We start from the raw sequence: 13298 nt of genomic DNA, 5'->3' as shown, positions 1-13298 counted from the left end.
GGTTATGCTGTGGTAAATGACGAAGACATCATAGAGGCCGAACCTCTTGATCCACCTCACTCGGCCCAAGTGGCGGAGCTGATGGCACTAAAAAGAGCTTGTGAATTAGCAGAAGGTAAATCTGCTAATATTTACACTGATTCTAGGTACGCCTTTGGGATGGTACATGATTTCGGTGCTTTATGGCGTCTGAGAAATGTTATGACAGCAGCAGGCACACCAGTCGCACATTCCAGACATATAAAAGGACTACTGACAACGATCCAATTGCCTAAGGCAGTGGCAGTAATAAATTGTAAAGAACATACATGTGAGGATGATCCGGTGTCACTGGGCAACAACAGGGCAGATGAAGCTGCCAAATGGGCAGCAGGGTTAAAAGTGAATGTGCCAATTAACCAAATGACATTTCAAACGATTGATATGCAGAAATTAATTGAGATGCAAAATTTGTGTTCCATTCAGGTATGGAATCTTATTTAAACCTCTATGGAATCCTGCCTAATACCTCTATACCTTACATTACGCTATTTAGCATTATGAATAGTCGCACATAGAAATAAACACTTTCAGACCTTGAGTGTGGTTCCAAAGCACAAAAGATATTATTAACAAAGAAAAAGGTACTTAGCACTGTGATCTAAACAATGAGTGCAAATGTTACAATCATTATGGTACAGTTGATACATATGCCAGCGCACCGGTCCCAGTTACAGTCATCAATCCAGAAGCCTGCGGTCATCCAAGAAGAAGAATGGCTCCTAACTGGGAACAGTACACAGGCTTTAAATTAACCACAGGCTCAGCATACAGAGTTTAATATTTCAACCAATAATTCACTGTGGTCCATAACTCCCGAACGCATGATCCGATTCCCTTACCGATATAACCGGGTATCTGGAAATAGATAGGGTATCAGTACAGTACCAAACATGAAATGTCTATGATGTTCTATACCATTAATATCAAATATAAAAATTTTACATCATAATTAATAACTTTAATATAAACCATAATGTGCAGGAAACTTTTATGAGTGCGTGTGTATTTATGATTATATGTAAGTATGTGTTGTACATCTGAGCACAGGGTAAAAGGTGCGCTGTGTGTGTGTTTATATCTGCAATAGCAACTGTGCATATATGTGCATGCATTGTGGATACACATGTGATGTGCATGAATGTATATATCATGAATTAATATATGTATATATATATATATATATATATATATATATCTATGTATTACATGGCATATTTTGATATTACTTGCCTGGACTGCAAAATGTCAGGCAATGAGTTTACACAGGTGGCAAAATGATGCTTGATGAAATCACAAATGTAAAAGCTAGTTTGTTTAAGCATCAGACTTAAAGACAATGGTTTATTCAGAATACAATTAATTTCTTCTTAACCACATCACATTAGATACCAGGCCTACAATGGCTAACGATAGCTTAGATGTCTAACAATTGTTTCCAGATCCACTCCTTCTGAGTATATCAGTGTCTGTATTATACTTCAATTTTCATAGGCATACTGTTCTGTATGCAGAGCAAACGCTCACCATATCTTTGTGTATTCTTTAATTATTTGTCACAGACAAATCTACAAATCCTGTCTTGTCATCACTAAATATTTAATGTAAGGACTTTTAGTTGTAGCTAAAATGGAGTTTTGCAATCAGTCGCAAAATGGCGTCTTGCAGATTACAATTCTAACAGATTCTGTTTTAGCCAATTATCCAGCTTCGACACAGGAAAAGGCAGTCTGGAGGTTTAAGGGATGTGGGCAGGAGTCCTCTGGACTCTGGAGAGATGGACAAGGTAAGCCAGTGGCCCCCAAGGCGTACTACCCAAGCCTGGCTGAGGCAGCGCATGGTCTGACTCACTTGGGAAAGCACGGTATGTGCAAATTGGTGAGAGCATACTGGTGTGCCCCGGGTTTTTCTTCTCAAGCAGAAAAGAGAGCAATGTCCTGTTTGACCTGCTTGAGGAAAAACATTAGGAAAACAATCCCTACCGAACCATCCCACATTCCCCCGCCCGACGGACCTTTTCAGGTAATACAAATTGATTTCATCCGATTACCACCCTGCAGGAATCTCAAGTATGTATTAGTGTGCACTGATGTGTTTTCTAATTGGGTTGAGGCATACCCAGCTGCCACTAATACTGCTGCGTTTACTGCCAAGAAAATTGTTCAGGAGTTTGTATGCAGATACGGTATCCCTAGAATTATTGAAAGTGATAGGGGTACTCATTTCACAGGTGATGTCTTCCAAAACATGTGTAAGCTGATGGGTATTAATAGTAGACTCCACACCCCTTACTGACCGCAAGCCAGTGCCAAGGTAGAGAGGATGAACGGTATTATTAAAAATAAATTAAATAAGATCATGGCAGAAACTGGACTGGGGTGGCCAGAAGCACTACCACTTGTCCTTCATAGCATCAGGACAACTCCTAGACCCCCTCTCAATTTGTCCCTGTTATGGAAAAGTGTCTCACCAGATAAGGCAGGAAACTTTTTTTGTAGAATAGCCTGTGAGGAGGGCAGGATAACTTGGTTAGATGAGTTGCCTGCCAGGAGGGCAGGATTTCTTGGCTAGATGAGTTGCCTGCCAGGAGGGCAGGATTTCTTGGCTAGATGAGTTGCCTGCCAGCAGGGCAGGATTTCTTGGCTAGATGAGTTGCCTGCCGGAAGGGCAGGATTTCTTGGCTAGATGAGTTGCCTGCCGGGAGGGCAGGATTTCTTGGCTAGATGAGTTGCCTGCCGGGAGGGCAGGATTTCTTGGCTAGATGAGTTGCCTGCCGGGAGGGCAGGATTACTTGGCTAGATGAGTTACCTGCCAGGAGGGCAGGATTTCTTGGCTAGATGAGTTGCCTGCACAGTAGGGCTGAGAAAGTTGTAGATGCTGATTATACAGAGGAAGCACTTGGGCCTGCATACACTGAGCACAGCATATGGATGGTGAAAACAGACAGCAAGCTAACAGCAATCAGAGCAGAGTGGAACAACAGTCTTGAATAATTGAGCTACCTGCTGAAGCCTGTAAGGCAGCGTGGAGAGAGACGGAGAGTGGTAAATAGAAGCAGCGGCTGAAGTGTAGACAATCACGGAGGATAGCTGGAACAACCAGACCGAGCTGTAGGAGGAAACTCTATAACCGGCGAGGGGGAATGAATCTGGAAGCTACAAATAGGAGGAGCAGCCAATCAGCAGCATATGGAGTATGAGTCACTCTCTGCAGCATCCCCGGTGCTTGGTAATCAGTGGAACCGGATTCTGAGTCAGTGTAGGTCCCGAGCCGGTGGGAAACAAGCCGCTGCCACAGCTTGTGACAGTCCCCCTTTGAAATACTGTTTGGTAGACAACCTGATTTGATTATAAGTCCGCAGGAAGATTTGAAAAGTAACAACGAGGTAACTGTAAGGTATCTTATAAGAATGAGTAAACAGTTAAAACAGCAACAGCAGAAACTGAAATTGTTGTCACATGATATGCCTGAAACAAACTGTCATGATGTTGAACCTGGAGAATTTGTTATGATCAGAAATTTCTTGCGTTCAGGTTGTCTGACAGATCGGTGGGAAGGTCCATATCAGGTGTTGCTGATGAGTACAACTTAATTGAAAGTGGCGGAGAGAGATACCTGGGTCCATTCCACTCACTGTAAGAAGGTCAACCAACTGGTAGAGAGACAAGGCGGAATCAAGGCAGATAATGTAGACCTGTCAATTGCGAGCCTGTTCTGGGAGGGTTAAAGGTTACAGTGAGATACCTGAGCTAAAGAAATTTGTAGATCATTGTTATCAGCAATGAACTAGTCTGCTGTGGTTATTTTTGTATTTTCTCACAGATTTCTCATTATCTTGGGTTGTTTCAGGATCTCTGGTTTCTGTGATGGAGGACAGAGGATGGAGAGGGGAGCTGATGGTGATATCAATGGAATGGAGTTGGGAGAAGGAGTGCTAAACCAATCGGGAGAGTATCTGACCAAACCCAGTACAGTAATTGTTAAGAGATCTGCTATTCTGGACACTTGGAGACAGTGGATTATTGTATGTGTGAGTTCTGTGGGACAGTAGTTGATGAGAGATGCATCCAACAATGCCAACCAAAGTATAACCAGTATTAGTGTGGGTATCCTTTAGAGGATTATCATACCATGGTGGGCAAAATTTTAAACCAAACTGACTGTTGGGTGTGCTCTCACGTGCCTCAAGGACAGCATAATGTAGGGTTAGTGCCATTCCCATTGAATGTCTCTGAGATTTTCGAATTGCAAAGAGGGCATGCACTGGATGGAAAATTTCTTAAATCCAAACCACCTCATTTTAAACTCCACCAGTACCAAGTAGATAAATCACTATTATGTTTGAACATCACCAACTCCAATGACCCAGGAAGTTGGGAGGTGATGGGGAATAACCAGACGATGACCTTCTCAGTAAGAGCTGATAATGAACCCATAAATTTTGAACTGTTACACACAATTCGGTTGGGTGGAAGACACTTCCGGTATAAATATACACTAAGTAACATCAAAGAAATGATTGGTAGGGTACCAGAAGGATATTGTGCCAAGATATTACAACGAGAAACTTGTATGAGTCAAATGGGAGAACCTGAAGTAGGATCACTTGCTAGGGAAATGTGTGGGTTACTGATGTTTACTATTCCTTATGTTTTCCCCGATGATGTATATTTTATATGTGGTAGAAAAGCATATAAGTGGCTCTCTCCGAGTTCCAAAGGTTTGTGTTATCTAGGAAGAGTAGTCCCAGAGGTTATGACCCTTACACATGTTGAAATGCTCGGTATTCATAAAAACACACCATCACCATATCATCACAGACACTATGAACATAGAGACAAAAGAAATATGATACCTGGTGATGTACATAAAGCCACACAGTTAATTAGTGAAACAACTGGCTTTCAAGTTTTGGTAGCATTAAATCCCACCAGGATCGCTCGGGGTACACTAAGTTTTAGATATATCCAAGATCTTGCTAAATTAATATATAATATCACCGAGATGTATGATGACACGTTTAGGTATACAGGTAGTGAGTTGCAAGCTTACAAGAAAGAACTGGTGCAACACAGACTAGTGTTAAATTATTTAACAGCTGTCACTGGAGGGTATTGCGTAACTTTGGCCACCCAATTTGGTGTAAAGTGTTGCACATACATTACAAATAACACTAGTGACCCCAAGGAGGTGATAGACCGGAAGATGGACGAAATTCTGCAGCTGAAATGGGAATTTCGGAAGAACCATAACGCTTCAGTGGCTGAAGTAGAGGAGAAGGTAGAGGATTGGGTTTCATGGTTGAACCCAGTGAAATGGTTCTCTGGTCTAGGGGAGTGGGTCCAGGAAATGGTTGCTAGTATAGGTAAACTCCTGATCCTCATATTGGTTGTCATCTTAGTAATTGGCGTATGTGTCAGGTGTGTTCCTACTGTGTTGAAATATGGAAAATATAAAGATAAGGTAAACCAGAAGAATGAAATTTTGATGGTGGTTAGAAGTAACCATATGAAAACTGAGGTAAATGTAGGACTGCATTACAACCTTGAACTAGAATGTACCATCAGATGATGTATAAATTTAGCCATGCATGAAATGTGTTATTAAAATGTTATTTTAAAACATCTTAAATAATGTAAGTCCCTATCCCCTTCAAGACTTCCTTTATAGGTTAGGTGCATCCCCACATCTTTCCCATGATCTCCCAAGATGTGCGTTTAAGGGTAGTTTTATATCCCTCCCAGAGATACATTATTGATGGTTTAATGACCACATTGTGCCATCCCATAATATAACATTAAATAATATCCCATAGTGTGAGACTAAAAATAAAAAAAAATAAGACCAGAGTGTGATAGCGTGTTGTTTGCTGTCAAAGGGTGGACTGTCGAAGCCGGATGATTGGCTGAGACCAGATCATAAAATTAATATCGAGCGATGCCATTTTAGGTTGCGTCTGATGACGCCATCTTGCGTCATCAGCATGAAACCATGGTGTGTGATGCTTATATGCTATTATTAGCATTGTGCGATCGCATTACCACTGCATACTATTTAAAACCCTATCATACCCCATACGCACAGATACACATATAAATATATATATTTAAAGACTTCATATATTCAGTGATGGCAGACTTGTCTTGTAGACATGTCTGTGACACATAATCAAGAATACACAAAGATACTGTGAGTGTTTACTTCAAATATATAAACTGTATGTCTGTAGCAATTGAAATATAACCCAGACACTGATATGCACAATTGAAGTGTTCTAAATGTAGATTAATAAACAATTGCCAGATGTGTAGCTATTGTTAACATATATCCAATGCTGATGTATTTAAGTTATATTAGGGGAGCCTTTTGTTAAAATGATCAGATTGTTTTCCAAGGCTTGCTCCATCCATGAACAGGACAAAACCCCATTGTCATTCTTTTAGTCCAGACAGAAGTAAAATAAATAGTGACCAGTTTGAGGATATATATATATATATATATATATATATGTATAGATGTGTCCCTCTGTATCTAGGAGGTGAGTACATTTAACTGCAATGTAATGATGTGCTAGGCATATATGCTAGTGTTAGGGACCTGCAGAAAAACGGGGTCCCTTGATGCTGGGCTGCAGGCTTAAATGCTTTGATCAAATCATGACAAAATCCCCTTTGTTTTATTTGCTGCACACATATATAGATTTGTAGTATATTATTGTTAGCGCCGATAGCAAAAGTTTTTCTGTTTTGTATACATTTATGGCATTAATATTGCCATGCTGCTGGTATATATTTCTTTTCTGTTTTGTTTCAAAATTTTGCCTTGTGCTATCATGGCAGCTTTCAATTAAGGCTATAAAAGGCCAAGTTGGGTGTGGCTAACAGCCAGCCCCTGTATAGATGTGTCCCTCTGTATCTAGGAGGTGAGTACATTTAACTGCAATGTAATGATTTGCTAGCGCCGATAGCAAAAGTTTTTCTGTTTTGTATACATTTATGGCATTAATATTGCCATGCTGCTGGTACCATGTATGATATGGGTAAAACTGGCGCGGGCTTATTTATTTTCTGTTATATATATATATGTCTGTGTGTGTATGTGTATATATATATGTATGTATGTATGTGTATATGTACATACAGTATATATATACACTTAAACAAGCACATTGGTATCCACAATGCGTGCACACATAGATATACAGTTGCAATTATAAATAGAACCACAAAGCACACCTTTTTCGGCTGCATGAAGACACACAACGCATACTTACATATAATCATAAATATATACGCACTCATAAAAGGTTCCTGCACATTATGGTTTATATTAAAGTTATTAATTATGATATAAAATGTATGTATTTAGTATTTATGGTATACAACATGATAAACATGGCATGTTTGGTACTAAACTGACACACTGCTTATTTCCTGATATCTGAACCTATCAGCGAGGGAGTTGCATCTTGCGTTCGATGGTTATGGAATATAGGAAATTATTGGTTAGAATGTGTACACTGTAATGTAGTGTCTCTATCTAATTTAAATCAATTAAAGAATGACAAAGTAATCTGGAGAATTGGGACATACCCCTAGTGATCTGCCCTATGAACTACAGCGCACTACAAAGACCAAGAGCAAGAACCAATGGAATTATGTTTGTCTGTCTACATTATTGTTATCATGATCTGTTAGGGTATATAGCCTGTGTCCCGGTCCCAGTTAGTAGCCATTCTCTGGGATGACCACAGACCTCTGGATTGATGACTGTAACTGGGACCGGTGCGCTTGCGTATGTATCGACTATACCTTGTGATTGTATAATTTGTTTGCGCTAATTGTATTTAGATCACAGCGTGTAACTATCTGCTTTTTGGGGAATAATATCTTTTTGTGCTTTGGAACCACAATCAAAGTCTGGAGAGCAATTATTTCTTGTGCGACTCGTAACGCTAAATAGCGACATTTTAGAATGTATAAATAGGTAGGAATCAATACCATGTTACACCACAGTACATTCAGTGCCACCATAATAATTGCTATTTTGGATCAACAGTATTTGTTTATATCATACTTGCCTACAGTACTCTCCCCGAACCTGCGGGAGGCTCCCGATTTTTTGGGTAACCCCTGCACCCCCAGAATAGTAGGCACTACTCCCACATTCCTCCTACTTCCTAGTGAAGTGGGCAGAATGGGGAGAAGTTTCCTGGGGATCGGCGGTCCCCAAGTAGGGGTGGAGCCTAATGTTGCGATTCTATGAGAATCACGTCATTTGGCCTTGTTACTATTTAAATATGCAGGATTTGTGACATTTTAACAGTGAGGAGCAGGGCCTAATGATGCTGATTGTTTAGCCCCGCCCCCATCACCATCCATCTGCATTTTCTCTCTGGCCTTCTCCCAAGAGAAAATTAAGAACATAGGTAAGTATGGTTTATACACAAGTACCTGCTAACACACACACACATACACACACACACACACACACACACACACAAAACTAAAATATCCTGGCTGGATATTTTATAGTAACGTATTTGTACGTATTCTAAGCAGAATTCTAGATAGATGAGAAAGTTTAGTGGATAGCCATAAAAGGAACATAGGGACAGCATATAAAAAATGTTTTTCTTTCCTCTGCTGTTTTGGATCCTGACTTTATTATAATTATTTTATTTTTTAATGACATGCATATCACACTTGCTGGGTGCTATTTCACACCTCCAAACTTGGACTTGCGTCAGTGCCCCTTTGTTTCATTTGCTGCACACACATAGATTTGTAGTATATTATTGTTAGCGCCGATAGCAAAAGTTTTTCTGTTTTGTATACATTTATGGCATTAATATTGCCATGCTGCTGGTACCATGTATGATATGGGTAAAACCGAGCGCGGGCATATTTCTTTTCTGTTTTGTTTCAAAATTTTGCCTTGTGCTATCATAGCAGCTTTCAATTAAGGCTATAAAAAGCCTAGTTGGGTGTGGCTAACAGCCAGCCCCTGTATAGATGTGTCCCTCTGTATCTAGGAGGTGAGTACATTTAACTGCAATGTAATGATGTGCTAGGCATATATGCTAGTGTTAGGGACCTGCAGAAAGAGAAGGGGTCCCTTGATGCAGGGCTGCAGGCTTAAATGCTTTGATCAAATCATGACAAAATCCCCTTTGTTTTATTTGCTGCACACATATATAGATTTGTAGTATATTATTGTTAGCGCCGATAGCAAAAGTTTTTCTATTTTGTATACATTTATGGCATTAATATTGTCATGCTGCTGGTACCATGTATGATATAGGTAAAACCGAGCACGGGCATATTTATTCTCTGTTTTATATATATATATATATATATATATATATAACAATCCAGATAAGCTGCACTCACTTGAGAGAGTGTAAAGTCCAGGGTGCTCCATTAGAGACAATAAAGCCCAAAATCCAATAAAGTAGATTGGGCACTCACCGTTCAGTAGAAAAATGCTTTAATAGCTCATAAATATCATACCAAAGCCGATGTTTCAGTCCCAAAAGGACCTTTGCCAAGACAGTTCACTATCACACAGCTACCACCAGGCAGACCCATAACCATGCTGTCCACCAGCTGCCTTGAAATAGCCACATCAATTAGCAAATACTCCGTCCCCACTCTAACACAGGAAGTCACCTGAAATGCATTTAATATACACAATACCAGTGTGTGCTGGAGATAATCAGACCACTCAATGCTGTAGAACATGCGCAACACCTATAAGTGCGGCACGATAGTGCCCAAAGCATAATAGCTGGAACTAAACGGTCGCGGCAAAGCAAACCGGACGTGCCATGCGTTCCAAGCAGTGGAACGCATCACCACCGGATATGACATAGCCGCATAGACAATGAATGTTTAATAGAGATCCAAAAATCTAACTCAATGGACAGGATGCCAGTATATTGAATTAAGACTGCGCACATGGCACACATGCAATGCACCATATTCATAAACAAAATAAATGAAATAATGCATAATCAAAGGAAGCGCAAAACCGGAAGTACCATGCGCTCCACACAGTGGACCGCATCACACCCGGAAATAATGCGACCACATGTAACAAATGATTTGCTAAACACAATCAAAGAGATCATAGTCAAAATAAGATATGCATAATATCAGCAGTATATGTCGGGAGTGACAAGCTCTCCGCACAAGAACGCATTACGCCCGGAAATGCTGCCGCCGTCCAAAGTTAGTTGCTAGGTAACACATACAGACACTGTTGTCAGCGCTGACAGGTGCATAGACCCAATATTAAATAATGCATATAAAAGTGTAGATATTAACTGGTAACAACCACCAGCCTAAATAATCCCCAACAATAACGAATAGGGCAAAGTAGCTAAATCAATCAGCTGGAGGAAAAATGGACATACACCTAGACACAAACAAGACATATAACATACATGCAATAATGTCCGCTGGACATACTTATAACATATCAAAAACTTATAACTTGCATAACCCATATGTATATAGACAGAACATATTAAGTCCACAATAATACCCCGTATTACAAAAGAACCTATTATCTATGTTGGCGTATAGGGAAAAAAATCCTATAATCAACAAAGATATATCAAAACAAAAATAAATAAACTAAGTGTGCCAAACTCTTATTAGACGCCTCACTGCAAAAAAGGAAAAAGGACAAAAAAGAAAAATAATACTAAAAATGGTACTTCAACGCAGGAAAATATTATAAGGATGATGTTCGTTAAGGCCTTTAGGGGCCACAGTGTCCAACTTGTGCATCCAACGAGCTTCACGTTTTTTCAGGAGTAACTCCCTATCCCCACCACGGGTAGGCTGCGGAACATAATCAATCAGCATGCATTTTAAAGTAGCCGCATCATGGCCCAAGGCTGCAAAGTGTTTGGCCACTGGCTTGTCCGAGGTCTTTGATTGTATAGCAGCCCTAATTGTGGAGCGATGATTGGCCATGCAATTCCTAAAAGGTCTAGTTGTCATACCCACATAATAGAGACCGCATGGACACATCAGAATGTACACGACAAAATCTGAAGTACAATGTAGCCTATGACGGATGGCTATACTTTTCCCAGTATGTGGGTGAGGAAAATGAGTCCCAGTAGTCATTGAGCGGCAAGTAATGCAATCAGCACACCTATAACAGCCATAGCGGTGGGTAGTCAGCCAATGTTGCTGTAACTCTTTAGGCTGTTTAGTAGGCCGCATTAGTAATTGACGTAGATTCGGGCCACGGCGATATGCCATCATCGGTGGTTGCTTACTAATATTCTTCAGCGCCGGATCAGTGGCTATAATGGGCCAATGTCGTTTTATAGCTTTATTGGTCGCATCGCTGCCAAATCATAGGTGGCTGGGTATATCATTCTTGTGTGGTCAATCGATATTTTAGTGGTAATCTGAAGATGCCACTGCCGTGCTTTAGTCAAGCATCTGTCAACTACTGAAGGTGAGTAACCCCTTGAAAGAAATCTAGTCCGCATCTCTAACAGTTGTCTTTCGGCTACATCAAGGGCCGTATTGTTATGTAGAACCCGTACGAACTGAGATATTGGGAGAGACTCCTTTAGAGTACTTGCATGATGACTAGAGGCATGGACCAGTGTATTCCGATCGGTAGTTTTGCAAAACAAAGTGGAACTTAGGCCAACACCTTTGCATGTAATAGTCACATCCAAAAAATTGACAGAAAATTTATCTACACTGGCAGTGAAGCGTATTGGGCTGTCTAGTGCATTAAGGAATGAGACCATATCCCAGAACTCACTATCAGTTCCACTCCAAATGAGTAACAAATCGTCAATATAATGCTTGTAACATATAATCTTAGAGCGAAAATGGCTTAAAATGTACTTCTGTTCATATACCTGCATGTAAAGGTTGGCATATGATGGGGCCAAACTAGACCCCATCGCCATCCCAGACAGCTGGATGTAGTAGTTGCCACCATAACAGAAGTGGTTGGACCCCAAAACTAATTCAATCAACTCACAGAGGAATTCGATCGGTGGTCCAACATGACTGCCAGCTATCAGTGTGTTTCTTACTGCTTCAATACCATCAGAATGGGGTATCACCGTGTATAATGATGATACGTCCATAGTGGCTAACCACGTATCATCAGTGAGATCATTAAATACCAAAATTTTGTCCAGGAAGTCAGTGGTGTCACGCACAAAGCTCTCCATACTCATCACATGTGGTTGGAGGAACCCATCAACAAAAATCGCGAGGGGTTGCAACAGAGAACCCCTAGCTGATATAATGGGACAACCTGGGGGGTCAACCAAGGACTTATGAATTTTGGGTAATAAGTAGATGATAGGGCATATTGGATGTGGCACTGATAGGTAAGCCGCCACCCCCTCATCAATCCACATACTTTGTAATGCCCTACCTATAACCTAATCCACCCTTCTTTTGATCTCAAACATCGGGATGGACGCCATCTTAACATAAGTGCATCCATCGGCAAGTTGGCGACGAACCTCAATGTCATATGCATGCCAGTCCTGAACCACCACTGCTCCTCCTTTATCAGCCTGCCGTATTACCAAGGTGTCATCATTGATCAAACCTTGCAGGGCCTGTCTCTGTGTATATGTCAAATTATTATATCTCCTAGTGGGAGTAAAACCACTGATGTCATGGTCAACTAAACGTAGGTACTCTAGGTTTTAATACTAGCGTTGTTGGACTGCAGATCAAATGTACTGGGATTCTTAAATTTATCAAAAACCATCGTGTCTTTAAAATTAGAAAAGTGTTCTCGCAGACGTAGTTTTCATCCGAACTTATAATGGTCAATGGACCAATTAAATTTGTCAAATTAGACAGTGGGTACGAAAGAGAGACCAAGAGAGAGTACCTCTCTTTCTGCTTGGGACAATGGTCTGCTAGATAAATTATATATTGGCTCTATCTCCTTGGACATCCAAGGAGATAGAGCCAATATATAATTTATCTAGCAGACCATTGTCCCAAGCAGAAAGAGAGGTACTCTCTCTTGGTCTCTCTTTCGTACCCACTGTCTAATTTGACAAATTTAATTGGTCCATTGACCATTATAAGTTCGGATGAAAACTACGTCTGCGAGAACACTTTTCTAATTTTAAAGACACGATGGTTTTTGATAAATTTAAGAATCCCAGTACATTTGATCTGCAGTCCAACAACGCTAGTATTAAAACCTACAGTACCTACGTTTAGTTGACCATGACATCAGTG

Source organism: Taudactylus pleione, unplaced genomic scaffold, assembly GCF_031769625.1.
Source record: "Taudactylus pleione unplaced genomic scaffold, aTauple2 ptg000238l, whole genome shotgun sequence".
Classification (NCBI taxonomy): domain Eukaryota; kingdom Metazoa; phylum Chordata; class Amphibia; order Anura; family Myobatrachidae; genus Taudactylus; species Taudactylus pleione.
Note: the sequence above shows the minus strand (reverse complement) of the source record.